The following is a 15,712-nucleotide window of genomic DNA, read 5'->3' as shown; positions in this document are numbered from 1 at the left end:
CAAACAAAATGGCTGAATTACCTATTTGTTATCGGACATCTTCATTGCACAAAATAGCGGTTATAATCACACATCAATCTTAGTAGAGACTAAATTTAATGATGAAGCCATTCATTTTCACAGTCTGTGCTCATCACTGAGAAAGCACTTCAGTACCAACCTCTTTCTTCCCTTTGTTTTTGTTGTCTAAGCAGACAGAACCTGCCTAAGTTCCTCAGAAAGTAATTAAGCCAAGATCTTTTTGCAATATGGCCCCTGACTTAAGATTGTCATCTTTGCTTTTAAATATAAGCGGCATCAACGGTGGCATGTTTGAAAGACATAAAGCAAGAAGAAATGTGACACTCAGTGTGAATTTACACCCTCTCCGTCTCTGTCATTACATTCCTCTTTCTCTTCTCCATGTCACCTCTCTGCCCCCTTCCTCCTACCTCCAGGCAGAAAATTGATACGTACTCTGCTTGGTGAGTTAACATTTCTATTTGTGAGAAACACTTTTTAAGCCCTCATAACCTTGGCTGACGCACACACCCACCCACACAAGTCTGTGCTCTGCTCACTGAATTATTCCATTTTAGATTATCTAATAACCCTGCAACCACAAGCCTCCATGTTCTCCACATACGGAGAGAGAAGAGAAAGAGGAGGTTGTTTCTTGAACACAACAAATATCTCTTAACGCGTTAATTATCTTTGAATTGTATTCATTTATTTTCCCCCATCACAAGCACAGTTAATTTCTTCTCTGGGTACAGTGATGAAAATGTCAAGCATGAGGAGCGCATTCAACACATGAAAAAAGGATCAGCCAGAGAACTGTACTCTATGTAGCCAACATGATGCAATGGGTGTATCATCATAAGCTAATTTAGGAGTTTTCAATTCCCTGGAAATAATATGTCTGGTTTTATAATTCTCCCAACAAATTTTCTTTTATTTAACAGCTATCTGTTCGAGTTTAGATATATTCTACGTCAATTCATCTCCCTGCAGGCGTGTTTGAATGTTGTTTCAAAGTCTTGCATGCTATTTGCACGAGAAGCACCACATCTCCTTTATTTTAAAACATGTAAAAATTCAATGCAATTGATGAATAGTCATCTGAAAAAATAAATAGTATTATGATTTGTAACCTACGAGTCCAAATGCTTTGCCTTTTAAAATGGCCACATAAACTCAACGTCATTGTCCTCAGCTAAATGAAAATGGATTTTAGTGTCCTTCTCAAACATGAGGCTCAGTGCTTCTGTCCCTGTGACAAGAGCAGCAAAGCAGCCCACCGTGTCATATTAAAAAGGTCACTTAACTTAAAAACTAATAGAACATATCAAGTTTCACATGGACACACAATTCTCATCACAATAGTTTTGATTTAGTATCAGGCAGTTATTTTTAGTTTACACAGAAACACAGCAAACTCACAGCTTGAGAGCTAGTGTGCTAGCTAGTCTACATCATGCCTGCCCCCCCACCTTTAAGCTCTGTGTTATGTCAACATCAACACTGACACACTGTTGACCATAATTGCAGCTTTAATTCAGCATGGTCTAACAGCTAATAACCCACCTTCACATTTTGTAAGGAGGATGTTAAAGTAATATTGTCATAATCAGAACTCTGAATTAAAACTGATAAAGATTCTGATTGGGCTCAAGCTAATTTATTTTTTTCCAATATCAATGAAGTATCTCAAGTCTGTAGAATCTTGGTTAAAAGCCTAAATCTAATTATTTAAATTATTGTACTCAGTGAAAACAAACAACAACAAAAAAAAAAAAAAAAAACATTGGCCATGTACATGAACACATTTAGCTTTTCTTTTTACATAAAAAAAAAATACTCTGATGAACATTCTGTCACCTCGTAAACTCTCAATGTGTCCTTTCTTCGCTTCTTAGGTTTTACACAATATTTGATCAGTCTGTGCCTCTGCATGCCCACTACTTATCAAATATTTTATAGACCTAACCCTGTTCACGTGAACCACATAATAATAATGTAGAAGACATACAGCCCTCTTTGGTTTAAATATAGGAGTCATTATCATTTTTTGTGTGTGTGTTTCAAGGGAGCTGGGAGCTTTGAGAGTAGAAGTCAGGTGGAAAACACACACACACACGCATGCAATCAATGCTGTGTGCACACAAATGTGCTCAAACCCACACGTTCAAACTGTCTTTGCAGTCGCGTCCAATTCTTAGTCTGGTTCCCTGAGCTGCCTGCTAACTAGATTCTTCATCTAGCCTTGCTGTCAAGGAAATAAGGATGACATTAAATGTACAGGGCTTTCTCTTTGGATATTCCAGGCCAGAGCTAAGAGGAGTAATTGAGAGGTAGAGTGAATGGGGAAGAAAGCTGAGCTCCAGTAAGAGAGAGTGAGAAGAGGTGGAGACCATGAGATGATACCAAGCAGCATACAAAGAAGCTTCTGACTGGGGAACATTCAGCTAACTATGGATTTATATGCACAGTATCGCCATTTCAATTAACATCAGAATCTTCCCAAGTTGTATCCATAACAGTCTCTTAAATGTGTTGTGATTTAAAACAATAAGCCAATTTACAGCATCTACACAGCAAATTTGCCAGAGTTAATGGATGTTGATTTTTCAAAACAAGGCCAATTATTAGAGCTGTCAAAGAGTTGTTTGTTCTCTTACAGCTGCTGTGTAATTTCATGCACCGGGATAGCGCTGGGAAGTTGTGCATTTTAAGACGAACTGTCTTTCCCCCAAAGTCTAACCATGTCATTTTGGTGCCTAAAACTAACTAAAGATAAAGTGAGAAGAAAATATTACACACATATCATACATATGACTGCCAGGCTAAGTGCATCATGACACAGACACCAAAGGACACGTTTAAATTGTAACAGAGGCTACTGAATTTGACGGACTGCGGTGTTTGGGTGAAAAAGACAACACATTTAATTAAATTATGACATAACCAAGGCAATGTTTACATAGCACTAACATAAAGGAAGGTGAATCAGCTTCAGCATCAGGCTCATCCTGCAACTTGCTCTTTATTCTTTCTGCAGCTATGTCAGTGGATCAAATAATCATAATCATATGATGTGGATACATTCTGTGAAAGTTACTGTATTGCAGAAGTTATAGAAAATTGCAAGTCCAGCCATTATCTCTTCTATTGATATCAATAAAACTTTCAAACCTGGCCAGATGTTAAGGTCCGATATTGCATTCACCTTTAAGAGGAGCTCACAAGGCCACAGTTGCTGCTGAAGGACTGTAAAAGTTCAAGCTCCAGGATCATCTAAGGCCTAACATTTCACCCAACCATAGCAGCATACGCAGGATCTCAGACAAATGCTAAATAAAATCAAAAGGTCCTCCAGCCAAGTTGGAGAGTTCCAATGGCAGTGATAAGATATGCACGGACTCAAAAGTTTCTCTCTGTATCTTTTTAACACACAACCTCTAACACACATTTTCACTCAGCACCTAAATCTAATTCTGCGACACGGAGACTGATCTGCTGCCAAACTGGTGAGTCTCTGGCTAACTCTACAGTATGCTAATGCTATTCAGTCAAGAGCATCAAAGTCCAAGTTCTTCAAGGGGCTCTGACTTTGCATATTTTACACAGAAACAACAGTAGAGAGATTTCACTGGATACGTCTACTCAGTTTAAAAGAAGCACAACTGTCGACATCCCTTTGCGCTGCAGAGCGGCTTCTCTCAGATTAAAGAGAAATATTAATAGCAATCAATAAGACGACCAATATAAATACTCTTAAACCCTAAAATGTAAAAAATAAGGCCTATAAAGAAGAGACAATGCCCTGGTACATACTGTAGTTTGCTAAATCCCTGTACTGTCTCACTAAGCAGCAGAATCATGGGCTGATTTAAGGGGGAATGAAAAAGGATTGTCAAACTATTAAAACAAGTTAATAAACGCCTGCCCTTCAGCAACTACAATAATTAAGGACACTAAACATTTATTTTGCTGATTTTTAAATAAAATCTGTCACTCGGAAGAAACCAAAAACAGAGCAAATCTGTGATGTGATCCTGGGAAAAAAAAAAAAAAACCTTAAAAACAAATATTCAAAATCTTTTTCCTCAAGGTAAGTTTGCTTGAAATTGTTCAATAATTTTATGTGACTGAATATTATTGTACCTGGAAAAAATGTAGGGCTTCGTGATAAAGGAATGCACAGTGCAGGCAATAATGAGCAGATGTGCAGCATGTGGCTTTCAAATTATTTGATACTGTAGTACAGCCGGTTTTTTATGGTTTAATAAAGCAATGCATTCTTCTTGTAGACAGATGCCCAAACAAAAGTCAGCACTTGTTTAGATATATGTCAATATTACGTATAATCACAGGTGCACAGCTATTACAAACCCAACAACGTGAAACTCATTTGTCTTTAGTGCACCTTCTCTCTGAAAATGTTCCTTACATGTCTGGAACCAGCAGCCCTGCAAGCAAAAACAAACTCAGGAGCCAAAACGAGCAGACATGCTGTAGCTACCGCTGTGAGCTCAACTGCGCAATGCAAATAAGCTTTCTCACAATAACGGACGACCCACATCTCCATGCTTGGCAGCAGAGATTCAATATCGGAGGACAAGGAGTGCTGCGTCCCCAGGCCCTTCTTGTAAAGTGGCCCATAAATCACAAACCCTGTTGAGAGCCGGTCTCTGTGGGTCTGGTCCAGGACGGGGGGAACGGAGCCATGCTCCGGCTGGGAGAAAGGCACACCAATAACCCCCCCGACCCTTCCCACTGCTGTGATGCAGTAGATGTCTTGGCAGCATAAAATTATTACCATCATTAGCCAAACTGGGGACTGTATTATTACTGGAACTGTTATGTTCAGATATATAGATGATGCTGTGGCTAAGCCATGGATTCAAACTGAACCGAGTTAAACTTTACGTACATCTAAGATATTTTTTCTACAATTCAGACCACACGGACACACAGAAGAAATTTAAGACTTAATGCATTTGAAAATGAACATGTACAGAAAAAATAAATAGATACATGTGATCCAGCAATGATGCCTTAGTGGCTCAACTGTTACCAGAATGTCATGAGAAAACGGCATGGAAAACTACTTTTTCACATAAAAGCGTGATCAGTGAGCAAAACTGAGGAGAGCATACGAATACAACTGCTGATCCATGTGCACATACTTTATCATGCACAAAACATTACAACATAGGACGAACTTTAACATGGAAAAGATTTGGGTAGAAAAAATAAAAAAATACTACAAAGATCTGCAAAGCACAAATAAAGCCCAAACCACAAGAACACAGCGTGTATAGCTGCAAAGTGCATCTAAATATTAATCTAGTAGACTAGTAGCCCTGCGTCACTTTATCACAAGAACTTTATTAAGTGTGCCATGTTATGGACCTTTTTGGCATTTTGTTAACCTTGACTGTGTGAAATGATCATGTCACCTTTCCTTTATGACAAAAAACCTGACCGATTACTATATAGTGGAAAGAAAAAAAAGATTTTGATGATGAATTATAATATTTTGTCAATGCTGACAGGTGCAATATCACATCCTGCTTATTTAGAGGAGTCGAGCCCCACCCAGAAATGCATTGCAAAGTAATATCCATTTTACCCCATATCAGGGCAGTGTTGTGCATGAAGTTTACACTTGAAATGTGGCCTGGTGCACAGACAAAGAAGTTATTTCCAACACAGCATGCCTTGCACTCGAGTCAAGCTGAAATACATGTACAAAAAATTAGCCATAATTACCATGTTGCCCAAAGTTTCATGTGAAGTAGCTAATGACAAATGGAAAAGTGCTAATGAAGCACTTCTTGATTTCACTTATTAATCCCTTGATATGCTGTTCTATTTATGCCCCTCCTTGGCTCATAGTGGAGAATTTGGTGCAAACACTCAGCATTTCTCCTCAGGATACCAATGTGATACACAATGGCCTTTATTATAATAGTGTGAGCATTTTCGTTCAGTTCATACCCAAAAGCCCTCACTGAGACTCTACTCACTTAGTTTAAAGGCGCTGTGAATACAGATTGATCGAAGAACTACATCTCTTTTGGTATGCTGTAATACTCCAAAATAAAGTAATCCGTCGCTTTTTCCTGCAACATTTTTGTGACTTTTTATTTTTTATTATCTCCAGTCAATGTAAGGAATGTCACAACAAAGCCTTCATGAATGAGTAAGCACCAACCCAATGAGGTGAGGAGGGGAAATTGGAGGAAAAAAATTGTTCATTTTGCTTCCACTGGCATGCAATTTCCATCCTCTTTCCACATCTCTCTAAAAGCTATCTAAGACACATCAACTTCATCTTTTCTAGGCTGGATGGGTCTCAGAGGATCACCTCCAGACATGGCACGATGGAGCTGAAAAGAAAAGGCGAGAATAATTCTGTCCTCTTGCTTATAGTAATGGGTGCCTCATTCTCCCGCTGAATAAAAAGGGGAATGCGTTCACTGTAAACATCAGCTGCCCCTAGCGAAGAAAATTACCACTGAAGTAACAGATCTGGCCTCACATGGCTGTTTCATCAGAGAGAGATCAACATGAGAACCTCGCTGCCTCCTCCTTTATTTCATTTTAGTTGTTACAATTGACCTGCACTACATTGGAGCTCCAGGGCGTACTGCACTATGGGTCAGCCCCAGTCCTTTCATTTTCTGCCGTAACAAATGGGAAAATGAATGCTTTTGAATCGCTTTTGATTCTGGTCATCTTCATGCTTTGATCACGCCCACAGACATGCAATCTGTCTTGTGTTTTGCATGTTTTTCTTTTGTTTTTGTTTTTTTAAATCCAATGCAAAGAGACAGCTGGAAATGATGCCATTACCATCCTTTTATTAAGGTATTAAGCAGCGCTCACTTAGAATTGAAATGCCAATAAATGCAGAAAATAAATAAAGCCGGCACAGCCGCAGGACCCATCCATATATGAAGTCGCTCACATCAAGGTTTAAAAAACGAGCGGCCTTAAATGATTTGCAAGGAAGACTGTTCTTTATGATACCTCTGTGCTGCGTAACATCAGGAGAGGGTACACCCAGAGCTCAACACCTTAAAGTGAATGGGGGGCCCAATTTCGAAGACCATTTATTTTTCTATCCAGGCAAGTCTCTGAAAGGGCTCAAGGGCTGATTTTCCTACTTTGGCAGAAATATGATTAGAGAACAGAGCATGCTTCCTTTCTGATATGACCTAAATAATGGTGTCAACTGTAGATGAGTTACTGAATAGGTGAAACTGAACTGAAATTCTCCATTCAAGTGATTTAAAATTTTATAGTATTCAATACTTTAAAAAAAAAAAAAAAGATTAATTGATGAAAAGAAGACTAATCCATTTAGTTCACATCCAAAATTACAGCTTTTATGAAGAACCGGTTCAAAGACAAATACCCAAATATCTGGATGTAGCTGTGGATATTTGACTAATCTAGAAAATTCCTCCCAAATCAGTATAAAGCACATCCGAACATTAAAACCTGCAAATACTAAAGGGACGGTGAAAATGCAATAAACTGTAAGGCAATGTATTTTAAACTAAACGTGGCTGCAGTCACATGGACAAGAAAAGTATATCCTGCTTTAGTTTCATGGTTTTATATGTCAAGTCGGAAAAAAAAAAAAAAAAAAAAAAAAAAAAAAAGGGTAAAAATGAGGTAAATACAACAACGTGAACAAAAGCAGATTACTTCTTATACTGTGCCCCTATGTAACAGGAACTCAGCCAAAGTGAAGAAAACATCATCCTTACTGCTTCCAGAGGAATTAAGGTTAAGTAGCAGCCAGGTGCTGCTAATCAAATGCACTTGATTAACTGATCGTCATCATGTGTGATCATCTCAAAGCAGAAGCTTTGGCAGTTTGCTGGTTTGGAGCATCCAGGTGTTTGGTAATGCAATGCCAAGGAGGAAAGACATCATACAAATGTTCATCAATCAGAATAAGAGTTTTTAGCTTTAGCCATCATTATCGACAGCCTGTCAGCTTCTACAACATCACATCCTGTTGCAGTTTAAACACAAGCCACCGTATGGTTTATGATATGTAACAGCAACAGAGAGTATAATCATAGCCAGACATACACAAGAAGGTTGAGATGGAAGCTCTTCAACCAGAGTTCAGGGTACAGAGGTTTTGTGTAAATGGTGCACACCAGATGAGCAAAGTCTAAATACAAAGAGCTTCATTTTGTAGTGTTCTCCAATTTTGGCACCACAATGTCACATAAGAGTAGTTTAATTTCCAGGATCAAACACTCGTATGCATCCCAGTTAATGCAGAAAGGATGCTTCGTTTTAACTGCAGTAAGGTAGAAAACAAACAATTCAATTTTAAAACAAAATGTCTTGTAAGGTCTGTTGTAAGACGAGTGCGGAGAAGACCGTCTACAATGAGCGACACCGAAAGAGAGCAGCCATACTGCTGTTGCCATCGACTGTAAATAAAAGATGGACTGAGCTGCCAAGTCGTCAGCCACTGATTTGTTAACTGAAGCTTTGAGTTTGCCATTTGGCCATCACTGTCTTTGTCTTTGAGAAACAAGTGACATCATTTGAACAAATAGGTGGAACTGGTGAGTGATATCTGAAACTTAAATGGACTGATTTCTGACGAGTTTGTGTGGACCAATACCTTTTGAATTATGGTTTTATTTTCAAAGGGAACAACGGCACACAAATCAATTGGAGTGAATTTAACCAATCACACCATAAAGACTTGTTGGAAAAGTTTACGGTCGCATTTCACGAGAGAAGTTTATAGTCTTTTGTTGAATGGGGGTCCATTAGAAGCAGAGGTTTTCTTTTAAGCCAGAGCCTTATGGGCCATCGGTGATATTGCACTTTAAGGAACTTCTATATTGGCTTCAACTTCAATGAGTTTCAATTACTTTATCTGTCATTTTATACAGTCTGTAGCCATCACTCATGCTAGAAAAAAAAACGAGATAAATTGCAATTAATATTCAGTTGGACTCTGGTGCAGTCTGTAATTTTTTCATTTTGAGCATATTGTTGAAATTCTTCATTTAAAATCGTTGTGTCCGCCACCATATATTTAAAAAAAAGAGAATCAGAATAAATCAGAATTGGTACACGTCTAATTACAAATTCTGGGAACCTAAAATTACATTTCCATTTTGATTGCTTTGTCAGCTGAACAAACAGTCCAAAATAAACTCATTTAGAGAACAAATCCTCACACTTGAGAAGCTGGAACCGGTGAATGTTGGACCATTTGTTCTCAATTATGATTCTGTCAGTCAACCAATCAATTAATCAAGTACCACTCGTGTAACAAATTGTGCAACAGTAATATTCAGTGCCAATATCACACAGCCTTACATGCATTTATCTAAAAGTGTATTAGCTTATTTACATTAGAAAATATTGCATGTTTTTGTACTTTCAATTCTCAAGCCATGAAATGGGGATTCTTCAGGAGTTACAAGATTAATTTAAGAGGTTTCAGAGAGGAGAAAAAGCATTCCTGCTCTAAAAAATTTGTCAATCTGCTCCCGTTATACTGTCTATTATTCACAGTAATTTCTCTTCAAATGTAAATGCTAAAAAGAAATTTCCCTCCATTTATTTGTCGTTATGATTCTTCCGAGTGGACAAAGCAGCATGCAAAAGATATATACGGTTATCCATCTGATCTACCATACTTGTCAATTCTTGACATGATACCTGCAAATAAAATAAATAGCTCAGAATCAGATCGATGCCCAATGATTCCAGCGAAAAATGAAACTAGGCATGTAGAAAGAGGAATCTCATCTACAGGGGAATTGGATTTTCAAGAGATTTAACAGAGAGGACATCTGTTATGCATGTTGTCCACGGTTTCTAATACTCAGATTTCACAACAGTCAATAACTCCGCTCAGCAGTGCCAAGCAGCAGAGGAAAGTGTTCAAGCTTCAGTACGTTTGTGATATTTGCACGCACACACAGTCACACACATACACACACACAGTCACAATCACCTCAGAGTATTCCCATTTCCCCTCGAGTCTTATTAATGTCATTTAATAGCCATGATTGAGGTAGCACCATCTCAACTTCCTCTTCAACATTCTTGCTCACAAATCCTCATCAATTGCTCCAATCACTTCTCACACAGAGCCTATATTCTACAGTGAGACAACCCTTATTTCCTACCACATTAATGAACTCTTTCATTTGAAAGCCTTTGACTGTCCGCCCCTTGATTACAAAGCCAAGGCCAATGGGCTTTAGTGACAGCTCCCTGAAAATTAAAAGCATCAATCAAGACAGGAAGAGGAAGAAATGTGATGTTTTTCAGACCTTCCTGTCTGCCAGAGGGAGCGCAATGGGTTCAAGTGGCATTTCAAAAGCCATGTCACCGTTTGTTGTAGCTCATTTTCGGTTTGAGTTCAACGAATGAAGATTAAATACCACTTAGTAGAAGTGAAACAAGACAGCACCTCAGAAAACATGCAACTTAAACTTTTTGCCTAGTTTATGGTAGGCCAGCTGTGTGGATTAATCAAGAAGGACTTTAGTTAAAGTCACCAATAAAACATCTTCAAAGCACCTTTAACTCGTACTTCACTTGTTTCACAAAGCAGGGGAATTCAGTGCTACTGGGTAAACTTGACCAGCATTTAGAAAATAAATAAATAAAGTGCCAGATGACATAATCTCTGTCTAAATCAATTTCTGTATGAGAGCACTCGACTCAGCTCAATATGTAGCTGCAGGGCATCTGTTAAGTGGCTGCTGCCACTTACCTATTAATTCATGTGGTGCTGGTTGCTCCTGTGGCCAGGCTTAACCTCGGGTTTTAGAAACAAAAACAACCCCACAACTCAAAAATGAATGTGCTTAGGTGTCAACTAGAAACTGAAGTGAAAAGATTACGAGCTGAGCACAATATAAGTATTTCAAGCAAGCAGTAAAAGTAGGGACAAGTTACTTTTTTTTCTACTTCCATAGCTACCAAACTGATTGAACCAAACTGCCTGCAGCCTTAGGAGGATATGGATTGTTGTATATTGACAGGAGGAAAGGAAAAAAAAGTAGTATCTCTCCAGAGGCTGTTGTATAAAATGGTGAGATGGAACTTGCAAGCTACAGCAGTCTTCTGTAACTCATCTGTAGTGGAAAGAGAGGGAGGCTTCCTTAAGCCAGCAACAGCTCCAACTTTGTATCAGTGTCACTTGCTGATTCCTTAATATGTTCAACTGGCAAACCCTAATATGATTAGAGCCAGAGAGGGACTCCAACATCCATATGGACAATCATAAGCCATCATCCATCCAGGCAGGGAAGGAGAGGAGATACTGGCATACCGGGCAGAAGCACTGTGAGCTGACTTGCCAAACAATCACTCAGCAGAAATAATTTGAAGTAACTCAGCCCGAGCTCTTTTCGCCTCTCTCCTCTGTCGCATACACGCGAGTTATTTGTGTGCGTGCGTGTGTATGTGTGTGTATCCACAGATTCACGTACATCAGCATGCACACCCCTGACGCACCGGAACACTTTGCAACTGAACACAGACATAATTACCGTCAAGAGAAAAGAAAAATGTGTAAATTAACAATTCATTTCCACTGACAGACTGAAAGATATGCCATGGTAATTATTTTATTTCTGACAATTACTTGAGACTTCAGCAGTGTACCTGAACCGCGGCACTGCAGCCGTTTCACTGGAGGTTCTGTCCGAAACAGAAGCGAAGACGGCGACTGAGATTCATGCGTAAAAGCCGGGAAGACGTGTTCTCTTCAAATGCGCAAATATGTGCCGCATATATAGAGAGTCCATGAATCCTTTTATTAAAACAGGCCAAAATATCTCTCTCTCACTCACTAATATATACATAGCGCTATTGTCGGTGTCAAATCCATAAAATCCAAAGTGGTTAAACATATTCACAGAGGGCATCATGATCCAACTTTGGCAACGTATAAATTGAGAAAAGGTTAACTTAACTTACCCAGGAGCAGTTTCCAAACGATAGGGTCCACTCTGTCAGTTCTGATAGCCCCACACCATCACTGTGTATCACAATCTGTTCTGGTCTACAGAGTAAAGCAGAAAGGGTCTTTTAAAAAGAGGGAATTCCAGCTTTGAAATAGTCCACTTCTCCAAAAACGCGGCGTCTATCCCCAATTACATATTCGCTGGCGCAAATGAGAAAGCAAAAACACCTGCAGACGGTCACTTTCAAACAGCAGGAAAGAAAAAAATGAAGAAAATCATGACAGTGATTAGGGCAACGGTCGACGGAATCAATGGGGGACAATCTTGACAATTAGTTTGATTATCCGGTTCAGTCAGACGCTCACGGCCCCGGCAGGTGAGCTCAGTCTAAAGCGCAACCACACGAGTGCAAATTTCTAAAGTGAAGTGCAGAAAATAAGACACATCAGATAGTCTCTCCCTCTCCTCCAGCGTGCCGCTGTGTCAACGCATGAAGCGTCAAGTGATCACAAGTGAACCAAAACTGCACCGGAGACCAGGAGATCTCCCATCAAAATAAATGTATAAGAAGAAGGCGCATCAGCGTTCAAAATCTAATAAATGAGTCGCAAAAGCAACGGGTCGTAACGTCTGAAAGGGAGCGTGTCCGGATCCTGCACCATGCCAGTGGATCCTGCTGTAATCTGGCTCATTGTTATCACCAGTTTCCACTGCTTCCTCGTTACGCTGGCTTTCAAGGTTGTTGTGCAAATAACCACATTTTCTTGAAAACGTCTTATTTTGAAGAACCTATGTGAAAGTCTGCCTCTCCTTTGCCAGACTTGACACTCACTTCAAATCAGATCTGCGTTCCTCTGAAGTCTTCATCCTTCATTTGCAGCGAATGTTCCATCCAAACATTCGCAGCAAATGAAGGATGAATTATCTTCCAAACGTCTTCTTTGCACATTTGCATGCAAATTGTGGGAATTATTTTTACTGACTATTAAAGAGGACTGAGTGCACTAGCAGCCAGGCAATGCGGTGAAGCTTAATTTTGCAGATAGACGCACTGCCGCCCAATGGAAATAACAAAAACAGGTCTGACAACTCTCCTTACCAAGTCAAGCAAATCTAAGCATATAAGGCTGTTGGTATCATCGACGTGATATTTGAGGCAATAGAACATTTTCACGAAAATCGACTAAATGCCACACAAGACGAGAACAAATATACTATATTTCCAATTGATCTAAAAAAAAAAAAAAAAAACATTTCGACAAAACACAATTCCGATGATTATGAAACAAAATGTTACCACAACATTAGAATTATTATTCAAATATTTTGTTGTCTTATCCAAGAAAAAGCTTCAGATCTTAGATTCAAAACTGTCAGCATCCATCAGAAAGAGTCAAGGGAAAACAAAGGGGTTACATCAGTGTTCCAAGAGAATTCAAACCATCTGAAAACATAAGCAGTGTAATAATTTAAAAGTAGAAAGAAAACATGCTGACATCATTTAATTTAATTATGCATAGCAGTTATGCATGATCTAGCAGAAACTATAACATCACTTGAGACATAAAATGTTTTAAATGCTGTGCTCCAGTTCCACTTCCAATGGGTTGAAAATAAAAAAGTGGAGCAGTCGTAACTTGGAGAAAAATTGTGGAAAACATGTTCTGATTACACTGACATCCATGTCTAAATTGAGAAAATGGGTTAGGTCTGACATCAATATTCGTCGCCATTCTTTGTCTATCTAATATAAACTAGACACTTTGATCAGTGTTACAGACCAGTTCAGGTGTTTTGGGAGTTTATAAGTAACCAGGGATTCACGTGAAATCGTCCCTGACTTACAAAAGATGAAGAACAGACAGTAAGGCTAATTTTCCCTCCTCCAGGACAGGAGAGCTGTGATACAGAGTAAGGATTTGTAGGTAAGACGGTCTCCCTGACCACCAACAGGCCTGTAAAAAGAGACCGGTTTGATTCCTCCCTCACTGAGCTACCCCTGTCAAGACTTTGGCCTCTGGCAAGACTTTTCTGTGAAGCGAATTTTGATGAGAGGACGGCTTTGAGGGGGAGAAAAACCACCCTTCTCGGACTGAAACTGTGCACTTGTGAGCTTTCTTTGTCATATACAGACCCTGATGTGAATAGAGGTTCCTTAATGAGTGAAGATGTGGACAAACACGGCATTGATTCCCCCTTCTATTCAAGGTTTGCATTCTCAAATAGCCTCAGCTTAACCAGTTACTGTGCAATGTTGAGGACAGCAGTGTGAAGGTTGATTGTTTGAAATTCTGTGTGTCAGCCTGCAAGAATGGAAAGTTAAAACAAATCCGTAAATGTGAGCCAGACTTCACGTCCACATTTTTCTTACATCTCATGTGATGCAAGATGAACTCTAAGGTAACTGCTTCATAAAACATTTGGATTGTTCAGCTTTTTCTTCATGGATTAATGGCTTTATGAATCATTTTCAAATCCCAGTTTATAAACTGAAAAACAACATCACTGGGTGCAAAACAAGGCTGTTTTATTACCTGCTGAAAAGCAGTGCAGGAACACATTTCAGCTTGACAGCATCAGCGTGAGGCTTTATACTGTTCCAATTAAAAATGACATGTTTACTGATGTTCTGTGTGGAAAAAAAATGTCATGCTTTCCTTAAAAAATGATCGTATACAGGAAGGCTATGAAATGTGTATTTTGAAGAAATGGAATCATTATTAAACAAATCACAAGTTAGATTTATTTGAATAAAGGTTTGTTTAAGCCGTTCATTTAAGTTGGTCTTCAGTATGAAACTCTTCTGCCATAAAAGCCAATAAAATCAGCACCAGAAAGACTTCAAGAAAACTTGAGAAAAATTCTATAGAATGAGCTATAAATAATAAAAATAGTGACTCATTCAAAGGTTGAGGTGGAGTTTGTTGAAAGGAGCTGCTGGCTCTGAAAAATGTTCCTATATGTTGAGATGGTTCTCTCCCCAGTCATAGAAAAGTGATGAAATGAGGAGAGATGATCTCAATGCATATGACTTAAATCAATACATAAGTAACTGAGTAAAGCATAAGTAATAATGATACATCTGTAGAAAAACCTAAGCTTAGATATATAATTCCTAACAACAGAAGCAAACTGTCTACATTCAAAGATGGATGATTTACTCAGATCTATGATGCAAAACACCTCAGATTACTCTCCATCCTGAGTCAATGATAACCCCAATTCTAAAAGTTGGGACATGTAAGGGAATAAAAGCAAATAAAATGTAAATAAAAACAGAATGCAGTGATTGGAAATATCTCAAACCTTTAAGACATACTGCTGCCATCAAAGTCAAGAATAAAAAATAAAATGTCTCACTGTCAACATTCAATGAGGTGAATAAAACATTTGGGAGATATGCAATTCATTGTATTCCCAAAGTTTTGCAAGTGAGGTTATACATAAAACACTTACAGTATTTTAAAAAGCTATAACCAAACAAGTGATATAAAGTAAATAACCACTTGAGCTTTCGGTGATTGCAGCTGTGCAACAGGAAAACATGCAAGAAGTTTCATGAGCTTATAAAAAGCTGCAGAAACTCTTTTCCAGGTGTACTTCAGGATATCGTTGGTCTAGTTTGATATTCTGTGTGCAATGCTGACACCACAAGGAAAGAAGCTTCAAGTTGACCCTGTATACATCAAGGTACATCATGCTGTGTTGCATGCTTGGATAAGAGCATCATCATGTGAGGATAGCTC

The 15,712-nt window shown here is 38.8% G+C and overlaps 1 protein-coding gene across 2 annotated transcripts in view; it reads right to left on the bottom strand.

The window, feature by feature from the left end:
• LOC142391804 (interleukin-1 receptor accessory protein-like 1) overlaps positions 1-12,443 on the bottom strand; it is a 259,529-nt gene extending 247,086 nt beyond the window's left edge. For both annotated transcript variants that reach the window (XM_075477883.1, XM_075477884.1), the window contains exon 1: positions 11,980-12,443. The gene's annotated coding sequence lies outside the window, so the exon portion shown is untranslated. The remainder of the gene's footprint in view (positions 1-11,979) is intronic.
• Between the last annotated feature and the right edge of the window lie 3,269 nt (positions 12,444-15,712).

Source organism: Odontesthes bonariensis, chromosome 11, assembly GCF_027942865.1.
Source record: "Odontesthes bonariensis isolate fOdoBon6 chromosome 11, fOdoBon6.hap1, whole genome shotgun sequence".
NCBI classification, from domain to species: Eukaryota; Metazoa; Chordata; class Actinopteri; order Atheriniformes; family Atherinopsidae; genus Odontesthes; species Odontesthes bonariensis.
The sequence above is the reverse complement of the archived record's forward strand: the minus strand, read 5'-3'. Positions and strand labels throughout refer to the sequence as shown.